A 5,635-nucleotide genomic window follows, 5' to 3' on the forward strand; every position below is an offset into this window, starting at 1 on the left:
TAAGGTAGACTCCCAGATAGAGGAGATGGGTCATGCTCCAGGCAAAAGGCCTGAGCTCCTCCGGCAGGGAGTCCACCCGCCACTGACCCACCAGGAGTCTGGGACATTTCTCCCAGTTGATTCTGGCGGAGGATGCGGCCGAGTAAATCTCTTGGCACTCACGCATCCTCCGCAGGTCAGCGGGATCCTCTACCGCGAGGAGCAAGTCATCGGCGTAAGCCGAGAGGACGACCTCCACGCCCGGCCCTTGCAGAGCCAGTCCCGTCAACCTTGTCCGCAAGAGGCGCAGGAAAGGCTCCACGCAGATGGCGTATAACTGGCCAGACATGGGGCATCCCTGGCGCACCCCTCTCCTAAAGCGAAGGGGCGCCGTCAAGGACCCGTTAACCTTAATCAGACACTCCGCGGCGGCGTACAAAAGTCGGATCCGGGCGACGAAATGCGTCCCGAACCTGAAAGCGCGCAGAGTTCCGAGCAGATAGTCGTGATCCACCCTGTCGAACGCCTTCTCTTGGTCGAGGGATAGGAAGGCGACCGACAGACCAGCCTCCTGGGAACAATGGATGAGGTCCCGGACCAGATGGATGTTGTCGTGGATTGTCCGGCCCGGGACCGTGTAGGACTGGTCGGGGTGGATCATGTGGTCCAGCACGGCACCAAGGCGAGCAGACATCGCCCTGGCGAAGATTTTGTAGTCCGTGCTGAGGAGGGAGACCGGGCGCCAGTTCTTAAGGAGGCGGAGATCGCCCTTCTTAGGCAGCAGGACGATGACTGCCCTGCGCCAAGAGAGGGGCATCTCCCCGGTCGCCAGACTGTCCCCCAGGACCCGCGCGTAGTCGCTCCCCAGGACGTCCCAGAACGCCCTGTGGAACTCCACGGTCAGCCCGTCCAGCCCCGGGGATTTTCTCCTCGAGAGCCGGTCGAGGGCATCGGTCAGCTCCGCCAGGCTTAGCGGAGCTTCCAAATTTTCGGCGCCCTCCGGGCTGACCTTCGGCAGGTCCTCCCACAAAACTCTACGCGCTTCCTCGCTGGACGGATCCGGAGAGAACAGAGCCCCGTTATATTCACGGGCCCTGTTGTTGACGCCCTCCGGATCCGAGACGAGAGAGCCGTCGTCAGCCAGCAGCGTCAAGAGCTGCTTACGGACACTCTGCCTTTTTTCCAGCGAGTAGAAGAAGGGGGAGCCGCGGTCCAGATCCCGCAGGAACCGGATCCGCGACCTCACGAACGCGCCTCGGGACCCGACGAGCTGCAGGTCCTTCAGCGCGGCATTCTTCGCTTCGTACACTGTCCGCAGGGCCGGGTCCTGGACGACTTGACCGAGACGGGCTTCCAGGTCGAGCACCTCTTTTTCTAGGCGCCCGACTCTGGCCGCCCGCCTCTTGGTCGACCCCCTCGCGTACTCTTGACAGAAGACGCGGATGTGAGCCTTGCCCACGTCCCACCATAGCCTCAAGGAGGGGAAGCCCCCCTGCTTCCTTCTCCAGTCGGACCAGAATCGACGGAACCGAGTCCTGGAACCGCACGTCCTCCAGCAGCCGGTTGTTAAAGTGCCAGTACGCGGACCCCGTCCTCGCGCGGAGCGAAGCGAGCTCCGCCCACACCAGGTGGTGGTCCGAACACGGCACCGGCCGCATGGAGGCCGCCGGGACGCAGGAAACGTACGCCCGAGACACGTAAAGGCGGTCGACTCTAGACCATCCTACTCCAGGCCTCACCCAACTAAAGGCGCTGGAGTCGGGGTGGAGATTTCGCCAGACGTCCACCAAGTCGAAGGACCCGACCAGGTCCCTCAACTTCTCCATCGCCGTCATGCACTGCGGGGCACCGGAGCGGTCCCTCGCCTCGAGGGTGCTGTTAAAATCCCCCCCGAGGACAATGCAGTCGCCGACGTCGACGGAGCCAAGAAGAGCGGACACCTCTTCAAAGAAGCGCGTTTGCTGCGGGCCGAGCTGAGGGGCGTACACGTTATCGAGATGGAGCGGCACGTCCCCCAGGCGAACCGTTACGTGCAGCAAGCGGCCTGGCACGGGCTCCTCGACCCCCAAGATCTCCGGCTGAAAATGCGGGCCCAGCAAGATGGCCACCCCACTAGAAATGGCGGTGAGGTGGCTCATGCGGACCTCTCCTTGCCATTCCAGGAGCCACGTGGCTTCGTCTCCCGGAAGCACACCGCATATTTCCCCTCCCGCAGGAGCGAAAAATTGTCAAATCTACGGCGTGCCCCTCTGCCGCCGTTGATGTTGAGGCTGGCTATGGTTATCTACATGGCAAAAGCATAGTGCAACCTCTACCTTAACCTATTGTGGGGGAGGGACCGGAGTCTTTTGTTGAACTCCACTCCCTCCGCAGCCCAGCGAGGAGTCCCTCGAGCTCGCGCAGCTCAAGGTGTTGCTCCTTTGTCAAGGGCCCGCCCGCGGCCAAAGTTTTAGCGGCGGCGCGGACGGACCCCTTGATCAGCTCTGGCTCGGACCATTTTTCCAGGGCCAGTCGAGCTTGGTCGCAGCGACCCCGGCTCTGGGCCAAAAAGTCCCGGAGTTCCTTTGCAGGAATGAGGAGGGCCTCAGCGGCGGACGCGAGCAGATCCACCGCCTCCCTGGCGGTGGTCTCCAGTTGTTCTCCCGCGTCCCCCACCGAGTCCCCGTCCTCCTCCGGGAGGTGGCCGCCAGCAGCCGGCCCATCGACCGCACAAGGTACGGCAAATGACCCGGCCGCTCCAACCGGCCCTGGCTCTGCCCCGATCCCACCCCCAGGATCGTCGGCAGAGGAGTCCCCACTGGGCTCTTTTAAAAACGGTGCTGGGTCGGGAAACAACAGCGGAAGGGGTTCCCCCTCCGCCCCAGGAACCGGGGAACAAGGAGAGACCCGGCCATAGGAAATCCCCAGGCCCCCCAAGTGCTCCAGCTCCAAAGTAAGGGGCGAGGGTGGGTGTTCCTCCCCCTCCCCGCTGCCACCCCCCGGCCCAGCATCTACAGTTTCATTAAAATTCTTCGTAATTTCGTTATCTGCCGGGTCGAGCAAATCCCGGGGGAAGTTGGATAATAGCTGGGCGGGCTCAGGTTCGGCAATGCATTCCTCCGCGGTCCCCACGCCCCCCACGACAGGCAGATCTTCCACGCCATCCCCGGGAGGCAGAGGCTGGGCAGCCTCGACTGTCTCACCCTCCCCGGGGACAGACTCCTCACGCCTACGGCGCTGCTTGGGGGCGCTGGTGGGGGACGCGGGGGGCACCGACTCCTCTGCGGAGGGATGTTGCTCCCCCTCCGCCTCAACGGAGCGGCGCCTCCTTTTGTTGCTGGAGGTGCGCTGAGACAGGGAGACCTCCATGTCTGCCGAGGCCTCCCGCTCCGTCCCCCCCTTTTCCTTTTCTTGCCCGCGCCCGGGCCCCTCTGCGGTATTGGTCAAGGGCTCGGGCACGGGCTCAGGGCACCCCGCGCTCGCCGGTGACTGGGTTGGGCTGAGCGCGGTGGTCAAACTTTCCGCCGCACTGAGGGGACCCGCCTCTAGATGTCTCGTCTTCTTCCGCGCCTTCTTTTCGATTGGACACTCTCCCTCCCCCCCCGCCGGAGGCCGTGAAAACAAAGGCCCCCGACGATGCCCGCGCACCTACGGCTCCCGGCACGCGGATGCAACTAGGGGGAGGGGTGGCGGCGGCGCCAGCCTTGGCCGCCCTCGGTGGTTTGGCGGCCTTGGAGGCGGGGCAGTTCTTACGAACATGCCCCACCTCCCTACAGGCATGGCACCGCACGCCGTCCGACGTCCAGAAGACGCGGTAGGCAGTCCCCTCATGCACCACATTGAAATTTCCCTCCGTCGTCTCCTCCCGCGCCAGCCAGACAAAGAGCTGGCAGCGGAAGGAGAACACGTGGCGCAGGCTGCTCTCCCTGAGGCCGAGCGGTATGGGGTTGATCCCCGACCTTACCTGCCCCAGTTGGTGTCGGTGAGGGAGGAGGAGCTCAGCGGGAACAAAGGGCGGGACGTTTGACACGATGACCCTCTGCGCGGTGGCCTCGAGAGGGTCCCGTCCCGCCCACCGTGAGCCCCTTTTCGAGGGCCAGGGACACCGCCCGCTCCGACCCCAGGAAGAACACGGCCTTCCCAGACATCTTGGAGGCTGCGACAATGGCCGAGGGGCCGACTACCCCAGCCATCGCCCGCACGCACTCCTCGATGGTCATTGTGGGGTGAGTGTAGCTCTTGACCCCGTGTTTTTTCGTGATTAGTTGAAAAGGTGGCAGGGCAGCGGGTGGCGCAGGAGGTGCCGTGGATGTGGACACCGCCTGCGCATATGTCCTTGCTGGCCCCGCCACCGGCGTGGATGGGGTCGCCATCACGGGGTCCCTTTAAGGGCTACACCCACCCCAAAGTCACAGGCCTTAATGGTCTTAATTGGCCTCGTATATAGACTGAGCAGAGGAGCTCTTAACGAGTCACATCTCTCCCCTAGTTGGCAATTGGGGAGGGGCCTTGCTCCCTCTGCTCAGTTGTCTCAATTGGTTTTTTTTTGTAATTTGGAAGGAAGGGCTCTCAGAGAGAGAGGGGAGAAACAGAGAGTAACAGAGAAGGAGAGAGGGGGGGTGGGAAGGGGGGGGAACTGCGAGGGCAGGTCTCCCCTCGCAGCTGTGGGTGGGTGCAATCCCCAGATGGCAAAACACAAATAGTCTTTGGGGTAGTCTTCAGGTGAGGGGAGAAGATGACTTCACCTAGGGCAGCTAGAGCCAACCAGGCACACACTCCCAACGATGTTTAATTCGGTGTTTAAAGAATCTTCAGCCTGGTAGCTCCAGCTATCCCAGGCTAGGCAATTGGGGGGGGGTTCATTTGTGTGTGGGTAAGCAAGGCCCCCACACACACTTCCACACACACACACCCCCCGCGATGTTCCGGCCCTCAGTGGTCTTCTTTCCTCCCCCCACCGATATAACAAAGTCTTTTTGGGAAATGCACCCACACCCACCTGTAGAAGATGTAGAGTCTCCCTCCTTCCACACTGGATGTTGTTTTGGTCTTTCCCCCTCTCTCCAACTCTTTGCAGAAATGATAAAAGTTGTTGAAAGTTTTCTTTTTTCCTCCTCTCCCTCTGGATGAAAGTTGGTGGTGAAGCCCCTTCCTTCCTTCTCTTCCTGGGCTGTTCTCAGGGCTCTCCAGGCCTTCCAGGCAAGAGCAAAAGTTGATAGCTGCTCTCCTCACTGCAGCTCAGCTCCAACTGAGCAGGACACGCCTCCACTGCTCCACAATTGGCCCTTGTGCATGAAACTCTTTTGAGTTTTAATAAATGAAACTCTTTTGAGCCCTTGTGCATGAATCCCAAAAAGTTAGTTTGCAGGTGCAGCAGGTAATCAGGAAGGCGAATGGAATGTTGGCCTTCATTGCGAGAGGGATGGTGTACAAAAGCAGGGAGGTCCTGCTGCAACTGTATAGAGTATTATTCAGGCCGCACCTGGAGTACTGCGTGCAGTTTTGGTCACCTTACTTAAGGAAGGATATACTAGCTTTAGAGGGGGTACAGAGACGATTCACTAGGCTGATTCCGGAGATGAGAGGGTTCCCTTATGATGATAGATTGAGCAGACTGGGTCTTTACTCGTTGGATTTCAAAAGGATGACGGGGGATCTTATAGAAACATTTAAAATA

The sequence above is a fragment of the Pristiophorus japonicus genome, chromosome 14 (genome assembly GCF_044704955.1).
Source record: "Pristiophorus japonicus isolate sPriJap1 chromosome 14, sPriJap1.hap1, whole genome shotgun sequence".
Classification (NCBI taxonomy): domain Eukaryota; kingdom Metazoa; phylum Chordata; class Chondrichthyes; family Pristiophoridae; genus Pristiophorus; species Pristiophorus japonicus.